Genomic DNA, 16,755 nt, shown 5'->3' with positions numbered 1-16,755 from the left:
TTTGGTCATTATAGAGAACATACAGAATTAGCATTTAAGTTTGGAACGTTAGTTCAAATGCCTGATTACTCAGCCAAGGGATGCAGAAACAAGTCAGAGAGTGGTAAGAAAATGTATTATCTTCCAAACGATCCTAAACGAAGAGAGTAATTGTGAATTAATTGCGTAACTCTTGGTGGAAAGTAGAATGTAATTGAATATAAATCCAATTTTTAATATATTATGTTTAACAAAGTATTTGTATTACATTATTCCAGTCATACAGTATTTTAAAAAAATATATAATAAGCATAAAAAATATATTTAAGTTTTCATTAATGAAAGCAGACACTACTGACTTTAAGCTTTTAATTTCACTAATATGCCACACTGTCCCTAGGCCATAGTTGTACACACAGGTCTGTTAACTGCTGTAAAGGAGATAAGGTTCTTAATGTCGCAAGATGTACTTTACCAATTGACCACTATTGAACACTGCGATCGAGTAGCTAGGATTTTGTGTTTGGCGCCATTCTTCGGTGAAAGCACTAAAGGTAAAGAATATAAACTAAAGCAGTAAGCTTATTCAATAACTAATACTATATTATGTATTTATTATAATTTCTCACCATTTATTCCAAGCAGATCTACAATACTCCATTTATTACAGAAAGCATTGTTTAAATGAATATTAATTATGAACCATTATTAAACATGCATTATTATTACCAACAAACAAGTTTAACAAGACTACAATTTTCAAATTAAATATGTACACATATCTTTAATGCTTTTATATTTGACGCATATATTGGAAAGTAAGTTTGTTTTTAGTTTTTTCTTAATTTATTAAAAAATTGTGTAACTATTAACATTACCTATAACATACGTAAATAGTGTCACATTTAAAATATTACCCATGATTAAAAATTTTCAATGTTATTAAATTCTTTATTGAGGAAGCTAAATTATAATATAATTATAGAGTTTACAAAGGATTCTAATAATGAAAAAATATTTATTTTATATAACATTTATTAGAAATTAGTTAGGTATAAAATAAGAATAATATAATCATAATAATCATATATCTAAGATAAAAGTTGATCTCTATGATCATTAACCTGGTGTTGCTTTTTCCTCACACCCTCCTGGTACACGCTTCGAAGCAGAACATACAGCGACTACATATTACGGAATCAGATCCAACAGCAAACAATACAATAGAACTCTAATCATGAAAACACCAACACCTTTGGTAGCCGAAGTTATGCACAAGTAACTAATCAATCGCCACTTTTAACACCAACATAGCCAAATCCATCAGGAACACGCTCAAGCAACCACCGTTACAATACAAACTAACGGCAATTACTTCCAGATGTTAGCAGTATATGCACCATTGCGAACAGGCAGTACATTGACAGAGATTATAGAAGTAGCATTGGCAACTACTACTTATGAACCAAATAACAGGCAAACAAAAATAATTCCGCAAGACCTTCTTGACAAAATCAGAGAAAAAAAGGAAAGCGAAAGCAAAATGGCAAAAACATAGAGCATATGAAAGCAAAAAGCATCTAAACAAACTTGCAAAGGAAATAGAATGTAAAATAAAAGATCATAATAATAACGAATTCTCAAAATTCATAGATTCACTTTCTGCGTACGAAAATTCCAACTATTTCCTATGGAAAGCCACGTACAAAATAAAGAAGCCAATTAAACTAATCCCAGCAATCAGATTAACGGACAACACATGAGCCAGAAGCAACGAAGAGCAAGCTGAAGAATTTTCCAACCACCTTTGTTGAAGTTACCTCTTCGAGGAACGCGTGATGGATGTGTAACAGAAATATATTTAAGTATAAGTGTAACTGTAAGTATAAGTATAAATATAAGCATAAGTATAGTGTATAGTAATCTAGATCCACACTCTGGCAGCGTTACATTACAACAGAGCTTCGGAGCCATGAGTCTATGGGTATTTATATGTCGGAGATGAAAGAACACCGGAGCCTTTGGAATTTTGGATAATCCCGCAACATTGTAATCTAGAGTCTACTATAGCTGTAATTAGACAATTGTAGTTATTCAATCCGATTGTAATTGTTCGCGAGTTGTGATAATGAGTTTGGGCTCGAGGCGACAGCCAGTCGCCGAACGTAGCCGCGGTCACGGGATGAACGCTTTGTTTAACAAAGGTATGGAGTAATTCTATAGCTCTCTTTAAAAGAAATATTTGTAGCGGCACGCGACAGTAAACATTCCAACGGTTTCTGTCCTGTGGCTCGCCACACGCAGATCCTATTCTTCGGGTATGATGGTTACCAAATGCCGACGCGTCTCCACAGTACGTGATCAGCTAGTCCGAGGGCCGTTATAAACACTAAGATCTAGTTACCTAAAGTCCTTCAAACGGACAAACAGTCTTTGTCCCAACTACGGGAAGTTAGGGGAGATCTATTTTTTGAACGAACGATGTCTCCCACTAGCAACTTTCCCTCGAGGGCGGCTAGCATCTTTTTCTAACTACCGATATGGAGATTGACCAATTAGCAGCAATGTCAATTTCACTTACTTTCCGAACGAAGACTATCCCCGACGAATCCGATGATCTCGTGTCCTTAGACATACCCCACCATAGTTTTCTTCTGTGGCATCGTCGGGACGGAAAGTCATTCTTTCTTGCGGTCTCATCGACTAATAGAGTAACCCTTTACGACCAGTGAATATTACGCGTCCGACTTAGATTTTGTGAGCACGTTCATCTATTATCCCGTCGACCGCGGATTCGTTATTGAACCTAGGATCATTGTCATTAGTTTCTCGAGTATCTAATTACCACGGTTACTTGTCTAGTTCTATGATAATCGTATTTGCATTAGTCGAAGTCTTCTCTATTGCATAACGACGACGTGTAATCCAAACGAAGATTCGTTTCACGCCCCTAACCCTAATTCTAATGTAAACCCGACATATATATTCTAAAACTTCCGATTAATAGGGTAGATGTTGCCACCAGAAATAGTCTAGGGACTATTTCAAACAATTTTTTTTTCTTTTACAATGGACTATTTTTCTCTACTTCCAATTTTCCTTTTACTATTTTGTATTTATTGTAGATTTTATATTTTGTCTTTACGTCAAGAATGTTATTGTGTTGTAAGTATTGTCACGTCTGTCGTATTCTCGGTAACAACTCGTATGAATTCTCAATCTCGTATCGCGTCTCTCAAGCGCACTACCGTTGGAGAATTCTCAATTCGTTGTACCTTGTGTCTGCCGGGGTCTTAGTCTAAACGTCGTGTTGTCTCTCACTCTCTCTCTCTTTTCTATTCAATAGTTGTTATGTTAATAGGTAGCGTTACTTACATTTAATGCAACTGGCAAATAAATTCCACGTTTCGGCAGGAATACTAGTACGGGAGAGGATTAAAATTCTTCGGAATAAATAATTAGAATGGACGCACAGATTTATTTCGTGCGTTGGGTTGGTGTTGTTATATTATAATTTATTCAAATTTTACTTGATCGAATTAACGGTTAATCGAACTGTGACACTTAAAGAATAACAATATAAACGCCTTTATTAACAAATTGGTAACTAACACTGATACTTTTCTGTTGTATTAAATTTTATTGGAGACGCAATTGAGCGAAGGGTTGTATGGACGCCGCGGTTAACAAATGGTAACAATTATGGATACTTATCACAATTTTACTAACTTGATATTGGTTTCGATGATCGGGCCGGCCGTGACAATGTGAACACTTTTATATTTCTTTCAAATAACGACTTAGAATATACAATTTCTCTTTTCTTGAGAAGATGACAAACAGGGTGGACAATGAAACTCTATTGGACTCTACTGAACTGACTGATTAAACTGAATTTTCTTGCACTCTTCGAACTCGACTGAACTCTTTATGATCTCTCTGAACCGACTGAAACCTTTTAACCGACTAAAAAGCTTTTTTCGTATGCTGCTACTCTTATTTATAACTAATTCATGGGTAATGGGATTTCTATTGTTCTATGGAGTCGTTGTACGCATGGCATGTGTTGTTTCGTGTTTCTTTCAATAGAGTATAGTAAGTTTTGTTTGTTTTATTTTTTTTTCTTTTTTTATTTATTTCATGGAAAACGTCGTGAAGTGGTTGTCTTCAATGTGTAGTTTTATGTGTTTTGGTTACTCATTATTTATTTGTATAGATTATTTGGATTTTGATAATTACTTTCGGTATTTTTATTGGTGATTTACATGAATATATTTTGATATGTAGTTGCAGGTTGTCCTATCTCCGTAGCGGCATATTATGAATTTTGATTTTGTTATTTGTTTAGATTGATTATTAGTAGATTTCTATTTGCAATGCGTGGCTTGAGGCTTCATTTCAACGTTTACGTTCTAAGGTCATCTCGTCCTTGTTTCTTTACTAATAATGGTAGTGTTGGGAGTTTTGCTTATTTATTATCTGTTCACAATATTTAGAATCCGATCAGTATTTTCGTTTATGTTTTTCTTTTGGATACAGGTTATATGGAGACGGAGGTACTTGCTCCTGAGCAACCTGTATTGTTGTGTGCACTGAGCAAGTATGTATTGTTTATTCATTTTATCATGTGTTGTTTATTTCATTAATTTGTGCGTTTTGTTTTAAGTGCAAGAAGTGGAAAAAGAAGAATAAGGGGAAACGCAAGTCACGCAAACGGTATGTGAATGTTTCGAGAAAGTGTAACGTCAATTCACATCAGAGACCAGGCCACACACCACGGACATGATGACACCCAGATGTCTGCATATCCTTGGTGCGCACCCTCAATAGGCTGAAGTGCCCACCAGGGGCCTTGGCATTTTCATAGTTAAGGTCCGTCGGACCAAGCGAGTATTTCCTGTCTTAAATTTCCCTTTACGTTTATTGTCTACCACGTGTTAGCTTAGAAAGTTAGTTTTCTCCACATCTGGTATGTTCCGTTGGCAACTTTCTCGCGAGGGCGGCTAAACTCCTTCCTGGTCCACCAACCGTCCTATTATCCAATCGGAGACGGTGTCTACTGCCCTCACTTCTTTAACCAAAATTGTCATCAGCAAATCCGATAGTCCCGTGTCCTTAGACACACCCACCCCTAGCTTCCCTCAGACACAGTATCGTCAGTAAAACTTCACTTATTCTGTATCCTTACAATAGTCAACATATCTATATCGGTCTCTACACTTATAAGTCGCGTAGTTAATGTATTGTTGTAACTAAGTCTTACATAACGTGGTTGGAGTGAATTGTGATTTATGCTAATTCAGTGCGTGTTACGTTGTGATTGGTGAATTCACAATAAAGGTTGATTAAAACAAAGTTAATTGTTGTGTTACGACTCAACTATATCTTATTTCCACCAACCAACCCTAAAAAATTACGTGACACGATCTTCGTCACGGACGACCAAGGAAACGTGGGCAATGAATAGTCGGAATAAACGAGTGTCCACCCACGTATCAACGGAAACCTATCGGAAACGGCCGTCCGACGATCGGATCCATGTATCTATCTGCCCAACGCGACAACGGAAACAATCGTTCGTTGCGACAATTGTATACCTGTCCAAAATCGACTGCCGTCTGTCCCTCAATCAACGTGACGTGTATTACGACCAACGGAATTCTCGTTATCACGATTATGCGAGAGACAGTACTTGGATCGGCTTAGATCAGGATCAATGGAAACTCGGAAGCCTCGGAACATAGGAACATATCAACACCATTTAAACGTTCAAAACTTTATTTTTTTACAATCAGAATCATTAACCAATAATAGAATCGGTTGAACCAATTGAACCGTATTTCGTTTGCCGATTTTTCAGAAAATGGGAAACGATTGTACCAAGGGATTCGTTGCGTGATGTTTTTTCTCGTCAGGACAGTGATCCAAACCCTTGTCCAAATTGTCCTCCTACTTCTTTTCCTACAAGATTAACGTTCAAGTCGTTATCGATAAGCTGGCCATACGTGTGCACTTGGTCGGAACCGGTGTTATTGTCATCTTCTTTCCATTGTCAATCGATGGACCGAGCGAAACTAGCTCCAACCAAATAATAGAATTATTGCGTGGTAGATTATTGAGAATCCGAATGACGAAGTAACTCGTCTTATTTAATTGTGGCGGCAGCCGCCACGGAACTTTCCTTCGGCTTCGCGATACAAAGCGCAACATTGACGTGCCCAAGGTACAACCGATATCCCTATGCTCTTTCCGCCGAATCCTCGGAAGAACACATATGCGGCAACCGCCGCGACACATCGAATAAATGCGTGCTAGTGGGGATATCGATGGGCATCTAAGGGAAGAAGCCGTTTGTTCTCCCGAAAGAGATTCATTCGGTTCCGAGGTGCGAAATGTGTAACGTCTCTCGTGTGAAACTAAACCATCAACTGTTAACCGCTATTTTGTTAATCACTTTTTGTTAAACGTTAATAAAAATAAGTTTTATTAAACATATTCGAGTGTTCACTCACTATCAATCACAACACACGTATACACCTCATAATGATGTCTTATCCGTAAAATCTTTTAGTTCTTATATACGTATAATCGTCTTTTCGAACATTTATTTCTAATATTCAGTTTTCAGTATATTGTACGTTATTACATACTGCGACTCATGGCTGCTGCGATTTGAAAAATAATTTATTTTAAACGATAAGAAGATTTTATAGAAGGAAGAACTGTTAATAACTTTTCGTTCTATTTTGTGTTACAGGTGGGTGAGATAATTTCAATCCAGAATACTACGAGTCTAAAATCGACAAGTTTGGCCTTAGAACGCGATTGGTAAGGTAACTTCACTGCTAAGGTATCTTCACTGCTATTTTAAACGCTGTAACAGCGTTTGACATTTCTTAAAGACAAAATTAATCCTTCAGTGTGCCTGTAAAATACATTTAAAAATTTCGGCCTATGAGAATCAACATTTCTTAGAAATGTACTATGCGTTACAATAAAAAAATGGATAGATCGTTATAAAAAAATAATTATAATGCAGCAATAGACACTCATTTGATAAATTGAAGTTACGGAATTGAAGCGGATAGATTTGATGGTCCAGAACCCCGAGATCTGCTAGAGGACCTCAAGATCCTGTTCTTCCGTAGGATGGAGGAATCGTGGCGGCAATTAATGCCAGGGGGGACGACCCCCACAGCTAAGGATGCTGCCGCCGTAGCAAGAACCATGCAAGCATGGTCGCGGCCGACGAGAGACACCTCGCGGTCGACCGTGGAGTCGTCGGCCGACGAGGTAGGATTCACCACCGTCATAGGAGGAGAAAGAGGGAGAGCGAGGCGAAAGAACAAGAAGCCAGCGGCGCAACCTCTTCCAACGGCCCATGCACCGACCGAGGCCGTGAGAACGAGGGTCGGGTATCATCGTCTTTGCCGTGGTCGACGTTGCGAACAGGGGTTCCAGCGTCCGGGGCGGCGACCGGCGGTGGCAGATCAAAGGTAAGAACTTTCGCGGAGGTGGCCGTTCGGCCTCCGGCGCGCCCCCGCACGGGGAGAGAATTTATGCGGGGAGCGAGCAGCAGCAACTGAGCGGAAGCTATCGCGACAGAGAAGGGACGTAACGCTGGTGGGCGGGACGCGTGCGGTAAGGAAGCGCCTGGACTTCCCCGACCCCCACGGTTTGCTGCGGTATCCCTCACCGTGAGTGACGGTTCGGGCTTCACGTATAGGGATGCCTTGTCGGTGGTGAAGAGGGAAATCAAGCTCTCCGAACTCGACATCGCAGAGTTAAGACCGAGAAAGACGATCACGGGGGCGTTGCTGTTCGAGATCTCAGGCCAGGTCGCCGGGAGAAAAGCATCGCGACTAGCTGAGCGGATGGCGGTCACGCTGAAGGACTTGCCCACCAAGGTGGCCGTGCCGCGAAGGACGGCCGAGCTAAGAGTGATCGGACTGGAGGAGGTGGTGGCCGCTGTTGCTGAAGCCGGGGGCTGCCGCGCCGACGAGGTCAGTGTCACAGACGAAATTCGAGCAGCTGTATATAACAAACCGAAATTCTGAACGCCTTATCGCGTGTGACCGTCCGGTCAGCATCCGTTCTCAGCCGCCTGAGTGGCATTCGATCACTCCAGCTGTTCTCCGAATTTTACACTAAGTATAAACAAAACCTTCTCCCACTCCAACGAATGGAAGAATATAAATGCTCCCTTCAAAATCATCCAGTCAGTCTAAAAAAAATTCTTAACTAATCCAAGTATCGAAAGTGTATCATCGCGAACCGAAAAAATTGTATAAATTGAGTAAAAAATAAAAAGAACTTTATCTCCTTGTCGGAAATTAACAAGTTCCTTATTTTTACCTTAATTTTACACGACACTAGCGCATCCGATACCAGGCGCGCCCGTCAGCCTCGCGGTAGGCGCGTCCGACTACGCAATGGGTGCAATATTGCAACAACGCGCGAACGACGAATGGCAGCCACTAGGGTTCGCTATGAAATCATTGACCTCCGTGCAGAGAAAATATAATGCGTATGATCGCGAACTACTCGCGATGTACACCGCGGTAAAACGTTTTCGGCACGCCGCAGAAGGCAGAAATTTCACGATATACACCGATCACAAGCTCTTGACATACACATTTTATCAAAGTCTAGAGAAGTGCTCGCCGCGACAATTTCGATACCTAGACTATATCGGACAATTTACAACCGATATCCGGTATATAAAGGGGCTAGATAACAATGTAGCCGACACTTTATCCCGGGTCAAAGCGATAGGGAAATCAGTCGACCATCGAACTTTAGTAGCCGCGCAAAAGAACGATACCGAGTTACGCAGAATCGTCAACTCCGCCATATGCTCGTTACGGCTAAAAAAGATATGATTTCCCGACAAAGATGTAGAAATATATTGCGACATATCTAGTAAAACCGTGCGACCGTATGTTCCGAAACCTCTGCGATACAATGTATTTAATTCGTTACACGGGCTTTCTCATCCAGGGATACGCGTCACGCAGAAGCTGGTGACGACGCGTTTCGTCTGGCCGTCGATAAACAAGGCTTGTCGGAACTGGACGCGGCAATGTATTCCGTGCCAGCGATGTAAGGTCACCAGGCACGTATCCGCGTTAGAAAGAAGAAGACCTGAGACATGTAATAGAAGAATGTGAAATAACGGAAGGACCAAAGGACATAGGACAAACGCTAAATGAGACTGGAGAGGGTTTAACAGAACTGAAGGCAATAATAGAGAAAAGAAGGGCAAACGACAGGAAGGATGCACAGCAAGGAGGCTAAAGACCAAAGTTGCAATAGTTTTTTGGGCATTAGTTGCTAATTTATAGCTTCTAGTTTTAGTTTTCAGAGGTAGAATAAGCAAGATAGTGCAATAGAATAGAGTGGAAAAGAGGGGAGGTAGAGATATAAGAAAAGAAATAGACATAAGAGATGTAAAACCGAAAGTTCGTTCAAAGTCGAAAGGCACGGACTAAGCAATAATAAAATAAAAGAATAATACAAGAGGATCCAACAGACCAACAGGCGATCAACATTGTGCAGTAAGCCCTATTATCATAAGACATAGAAACGCTACTATTCACATTTAAGGACGTAGGCACGCTATCAGTGACGTCTAAGGATGCAAAGCCTTCAGCATTTATATTTTCCCCCAAAATAATCAAATCTATCTGCCAAGCAAAGGAAAGAGTAAAGAGAAAAACAAAGAAAAGAGGGAACACTGTAACAATCATCTCAGAACAATGTAAAAGCCAGGTTGAACAAGAAATTCCTCAGGCTGGAAAAAAGACCGAATGAAAAAAATCTTTCAAAACCAGGTGCGCACTTAGCAGAGATGAAGAAAATGTAGCAGTGAAAAAATGAAAAATACAACATTCTTTGTTCGGGCTCGTATATTTTGTGATGAACTCTTTATATCACTGAAATCTAAGAAAAAGATGGATTCAATGTATTATATGGCATAGATGGGCACATGAAATTTGCATAAATGTTGAGGGCTGATGGTTTAACTAACTAGCACTGCTCATTAGATTAATTATATGATCTCTTACGTCGTATCGCAAATTATTCCGATTATGTCCATGAAGCGTGAGTTATCTGTAAAATATAATCGTAGCGTTTAGCTTCCTTTCATAGACTTAGCTTATTATAGTTCGTAACGTCGTCGGCTGACTTGGAGCCTACATATTCATGCACACCATCAACAGAATGTTTGGATCTCTCGTAAAGCGTCTTTTAACTGTTTTGCCAACCGATGCACTGATAAGGCATCTTTCTCCAACACTCACTGCTGAAGTCATCAGGACATGGATTGCATTGGGTGATCGACAGAACGACGAGTTTTTGAAATTGCATGGTGGTCCCGCGGCCTGCTCTAAGACAGCGTCGAACGATGACACCGCGCTCCTTTCTATCTGGCTAGTCGTCAAGTCACTTCAAGTCCGTTCGAATCTATCAGTTTAAAGAATCGGTGCCAGTGCACTTCGCTGAGCGTGTGTTCTCGTGCGCTTTCGTGGGGAGAAAACGAATTAGAAAAGAGAAAAAAAAGGGATAAAAGCCGAAAGAACATTTCTTGACTTGGGCGAATTGCAACGCCCAAAGAACAAAAAAGAATGTAAGACAATTACTGGGGAAAATTAAGTTTTATTATAAATTTATAGAAGATACCTGCAAACTCCTGGAACTACTTCATAACTTAATAAGGAAAAATGTCGAATTCATCTGCAATGAAAAATCTGAGAAATCATTTCAGAAGATTAAGGAATATCTCTGTTCAAGTCCGGCCCTAGCAACATATGAACAAAACAAAGAAATATTCATTTATACAGATGCAAGTGGTGATGGTTTAGGAGCCGTTTTAAAACAACCCCAAGATAACGGTATGTTACACCCGGTTGCGCACTTCTCAAGAAAACTGAAAGCAAACAGAATCAATGAGGAAAGCAATCTATCTCGAATGCCCTGCTATTAAAAAAGCGATTCAATATTGGCAACATTACACATGACTGTTCCTTCGCACAGAATGCTTGATATGAAATGAACCTTATAGCGACAGCGTTCGTAATGAGAACTAGCTGCAGTGCGTATATAGTAGCAGATGGGTTCACGAAAATTGCATCAGGTCTAATATGGCGTTCTACGTGCACATCAACTGTAACTTGAACGATACACGTTGCTGAACCGAATAACAAGCGTATCAACTAAAAAATTGTGAAACAGAGATAACAATGAAGTGTTCATAAGTAATCTTAGTTAATATATCTTGAATTTTGTTGCTGCATTTTTGATGATAGCGACTAGTGTTATTTGCAAGAATTGCAAAAGAAAAATTCAGTCTTCTAGAACTAGAAACTGCGGCTTAGGTTCCAAAATTACAATTAAGTGTGAGTACTGGATGAAATTTTTCAACTCATCTCCACTAATTGGCAATGCCAATCCATACCAAAAGTCATCTGAAATAAATCGCAGGATTGTGTTGGCGACTTTTAGAGAGTGGAATGGAACAGATAAATTTATTTTGTGCCCTAATGGATATTTTTCAGTGATTGGCTATCAATAGATACTATGGCTGTACGGAAAATTTACATTCTGCTGTCTTACGGATATATAATCGTCCAATTTCGAGAGCTACCGAGAAAGACAAAAGAAAAGTTAGCGTTTCGGAAGAGATAATGCCAGGAAAATGAGAGAATTGAATTCTTCGTTCGGGCTTGCTAGACTCCACGGGAAACACAGTAAGAAAGTGCTTGATATAATTGTAAAATCTAGTTTTCTGAATCTTGCAACGTTGCATGGGAGAATAAAACGGGCACAGAACAGTACAATGATGAGTATGAAGGCGACAAAGATAATTGCACTATAAACCATATCAGTGCTGATAAAGTGGAAATTTATGTCATCACAGAAATGTTTATGAGATCAGGAAAGAAACATCATGCCAAGTATAGTACATATATTGGAGATGGAGATAGCGAACCGCATAAAGATATTAATCCATACGAAGACATTGTTGTTTAAAAGTGAGGCTGTTGAAAAGAGAGTGAGGGAGTGCGTTTCGTCCCGGGACTACCGGTGGACTCGTCAGTAAGGCTATGCCCGGTAGTCCCTGCCTTAGACGTAGAGGGAGTCTCGCTAGGTGCGGTATTTATATCAATCGCTCGTATATTCGACTGCTAGCGAGTTAGGCAGACAGACTCGTTGTCGTCGTAGCCCTCTAGTGTTGGCGGTTGGTACCCGCGGATCGCCCGGGAGGTGTTGCGCCGCGTTGATGCCTCGACCTGTCGGCGTCCTGTTGATACCGATCCGCCACAAAAGAAAGAATATGTTGGTCATGTATAGAAACGAATAGGCACAAAGCTAAAGGATGCCAAATAACGTTAAATAAACTGTTTTCGAATAATTACAATAGCGTTTTCATAAAAAGTGGAATTTCTAACTTGAGGACAGACATAATAATTTGTAAATGTCCTAGGAATAGCGAAGAGTATAATCCATGCATGTTTTAAACCAGTTAAAGCTGGATTCCAAGTCACTTTACACAAAGTTCATCTGAAATATAACTTTTGTTTGTAATTGCTTTTGTTTGTATTTGCTTTTTAGATGAATATAATTAAGTGCTGTGGTCAAAACCTGAACCCTCGTCAACATTTTATTGCCGACCTATTAAATTTGTATTTATGAAAGAAAATGTGGCATTGGTTAGGGGAGAAGGTAATAATGGAAATAAATAATCTTTCTTTCAATACATACAATTCAGACAATGATAATATAAAAGTTAACTTTACATTGCGCTTAGCCTTGTTATACGGTAGCGTTGGTAATATTTTATCAAATATAAATGTCGGTTCAAAATGTTGTACCGGTGGAGAATCTTCAAAGAAAATGAATTCGATAGAAATTATTCAAAAACCTCGTGTGTGCAGATATTTCGACGTTAGCACGCGAGCTAAGAATTTAATCGTAATTCGACCGTGTTTGTACTTTCAGGAAGAAAACAACCTTATTGACCGGGCAGTTCTATGTAAATATTTATAAATCGCACATTAAGCGAACTTGTTTACGAGTTAAAATTCAAAGGTCTCAGTTATAAGAACCACAAGAAAAGATAAAAGATACGTACCTTCGGAATTTCAATCTCATAAACTGAGGTTGAGGTCGTGAGGTAAACTGTTTTCTTTTTGGGTTCACTCAAGACAGGATATTGGTATCTTACGATCCCAAGAATTATGATCCCATTGGTACAAGTGTGTATATAACAAAACAAAAATGAAACGTATTCTTTTCATTTGTAATTTTAAATAACGAATAGAAAAGATAACGCACACATGACCTTCTTTAAATGGTATAATGCATTCCACAATTAAAAGAGAATAAAGATACGAACTTACCAAAGCACCATAGGCAAGAATTTATGAAGTTTTATCTTACTCGGGAGTCAGTTTGCCTGAATATCACAAAATCCATTCACCTTAAATTTCCGGCAACGAGAACTCTTGAAATTTCCTAAAAAAATGAATTTTAACAGACTTTTTTTTCAATTTTTTAAATTTTAACAGGCAATTTAATACTTTAACAGATAACTTAACATTGTAACAGAAATAGTAACAAGGGAAAGATAGCATGTGCAAAAATGCGTGAAAGGGCATTTAGAAAAATCGAAATAATTAGAAATATAATTAAAAAGTGAAGAGAAAATATCATCGATTTCATGCCTGGAGCATAAATGTGAAAATTTTCCGCTTTTGTGACAAATTCTATATATTTCTTTTTTTATTTAAATTGAGGTGTGCATTGAATTTCATAACAAAATAATAAACCCGACATATTTATTATTACCTTTTGAAAGATAGTAATTGCCACGATTTACATTCCACATTTCTTCGTAAGTTAATCAACTTTCACCCTTCCCACTGTTCTTAATTACCACGCGTTTAAACGAATTCGTCTTGCGAGTGTAGCGTTTAATCCATGGCTCGTTGCAAATTAAGCGAAAATACGATAAATCTAACGAAATGTTTTAGCTACGTTAAGATTAATTCGATCGACCGAATCGGTAGAATTTCAGGAAAGGATTAGGGTAATATAATAGGTCATTGAGGTGATCATAGGAGTTGTGTGACGAGCTTTTAAATAATTCTGCAAATTGACGATGTGCGGATAATACAGTTCTTCAAATTCATAATTCTGAAAATATAGTATATAGGTCATGGAATGATTACAATAAGGATGAAAATATACCAATTATCATTTTCACGTATTTGGATATTCAATATTGATCAGCATATTAAAAAATGCCCAAAATATTCAAAGTGAAGTATTCGTTAAGAAATTGAGAGGGTAAAACAAATCTTTATTCAGATATTATTTTTTTAATCATATTTATAAAAATCTTCAACCTATCGATCGGAATTTTCAATTACCATCAACTTTCCTAACTTTCGTTCGGTTTGATAACAGAAATCTAAGAATTCGCCTCATGTCAGATAGAATCTTCAGTCTACCGATTAGAATCTTTCGATATCTTCTAGAATCTACCGATGGAAGCTTCTAGAAATTCAGTTGCATTGTCATTAGCTATAAATAAAAATCAGTACAGTACTACAGTATCTGAAGATGATTGGCTTTTGTTATCGCAGTAAATGGGAGGGTGTATGTTAAACAACGTGTGGTAGACGGTCTAAATTTAGTCTAAATAAAAGTGACTAGGAAGTATTTTCAAAAAATATGTTACACCGGGCGACCCTCTGCCTGGCCCAGGTCACACACCGCGGGCCAGACGGACACCAGATGTCCGCTCTTCCGTACGGCGTACCCTCAATAGCCTTAAGTATCTTCCATAAATCTCAGAAATTTCCTAGTAGAGGTCCTTCAAACCAAACAAACGTCTGTTTCCGAAGAATTTTTAAAGACTCTTGTCTACCACGACGTGACAAGGGAAAGTTAGTTTTTCTCACGTATGCTGCAACTTTCCTCCCACTAACCACTTTTTCTCGAGGGCGGTTAAGACCCTTCGTTTAACCAATTAACAACGAAGCCAATTCCCTCACTCTCCTAACTAAAATCGTCACCAACAAATCCGATGGTCCCGTGCGCTAGACACACCCATCCTTAGCTTTCCTCTGACACAGCATCGTCACTCAACTTCACTTCTTCTACATCGTTGGAAAAGTCAACTACTAAGTATACGCTAATGCCCAGCGGGGCAGTCTAAGCATAACGCGAGAGTCGGTCTCGGTATTGTCGAGCATACATTTCCTCTCCTAAATATCTTATAGTGCTACGTCCACTAATACATTAAATCCAATTATAAGAGCCCTGCTCTAACGTACATATATATATCTTATCTTCGTGCGATAAGTGATTATCTATCTATCTATGCTCATCAGTGTAATCTAAGTGTTGGAAATATATAATTTATAATTCTGTGAATCACAGTGTTATACAAACTCAATCACCCCTATTATCTCACCGGAAATCAGGGGATCGATCAAGTCGTGGTGTCGATTGTTATAATCTTAACGGGAATTTACGACTCCCGTTGACGTCTCTCCTAGCGACTACGTCTCCCCGCGATTGGTCGAATAAACAAAATAATTTATTGATTCGGTTGAGGACGCCTCCAAATAATATTGTTAAATTGTAGATTGAAAAATTTCATTTCTGAAAACTCAATTCCAAGAAAAGCTAAATTACGCGGCAAGCGGTAATATTATCCAAATAATTACTTCCTAAATATTTTTTTCAAATAATCCTTACAATCCCATTAGTTGAAGAAAGAAACACACATAATCGTGCGTATGATCCACCCTCCCTTCATAGAGCACCTATAGCGACAAATTTTATTCATTCCTATTCAATACTCACTTATTCAACTCATTCAGAAGTCACACTATTCAACACAAATTGACAACATAGCAAGGCTTAGGCTTCGCAAATATTATATTTAAATATTACGTTATAATATATTAAATCATATACTATTACGTTATACCGTATTACGTTATATTGTGCTACATTATAATGTATTACGCTATATAGTATTACGCTATATAGCGTAATACAGTACTACGCTATATAGTGTTACATCATATAGTATTACCTTATAACGTATTCCGGTATATAGTATAACGGTATATATTATTAAGCTGTACAGTACTACGTATTACATTATATAGTATTACGGTATACAGTATCACGATATATACAATCACGATATATAATATTTCGTTATAACGTGTTACGCTATATTCTATCACGTTGAAACGTACTACGGTAAATGGAATTACATTACATTATATTACATTCAAACGTATAATATTGTATAGTATTACGTTATAACGAACGATGATGTATAGTTTTACGTTATACCGTATATCATTATATAGTATGGCGTTATAACGTAAAACGCTATATAGTATTACGCTATAACGTATAACGTTGTATAGTATTACGCTGGAACGTATAAGACTATATAACATTACGCCATAACATATAACGTTATACAGTATTAGCATATAACGCATAACGTTATATAGTATTACGCTACAACGTATAACGTTATATAGTAATACGTTATAACGTATAACATTATATAGTATTACGTCAAAGCGAATAACGTTATATAGTATTACGTTATATAGTATAATCTTATGACGTATTACGTTATATAAAATAACATTATATGGTTTAACGTTACAACGCACTACGTTATATAGTATAACGATATAACGTATTACGTTATATAACATAACGTTATATCGT

At 38.2% G+C, this 16,755-nt stretch overlaps 1 pseudogene across 1 annotated transcript; it reads left to right on the top strand.

Moving 5' to 3' along the window:
* Positions 1-222: 222 nt before the first annotated feature.
* Positions 223-4,403, top strand: LOC117165098 (uncharacterized; annotated as a pseudogene). Its single transcript, XR_013059592.1, has 3 exons — positions 223-264; positions 380-533; positions 1,361-4,403. The product of XR_013059592.1 is annotated as an uncharacterized LOC117165098 (transcript).
* The last annotated feature ends 12,352 nt before the right edge of the window (positions 4,404-16,755 follow it).

Source organism: Bombus vancouverensis, chromosome 11 (genome assembly GCF_051014615.1).
Source record: "Bombus vancouverensis nearcticus chromosome 11, iyBomVanc1_principal, whole genome shotgun sequence".
Taxonomy (NCBI): domain Eukaryota; kingdom Metazoa; phylum Arthropoda; class Insecta; order Hymenoptera; family Apidae; genus Bombus; species Bombus vancouverensis.
Note: the sequence above shows the minus strand (reverse complement) of the source record. Positions and strands in the feature narration are given on the sequence as shown.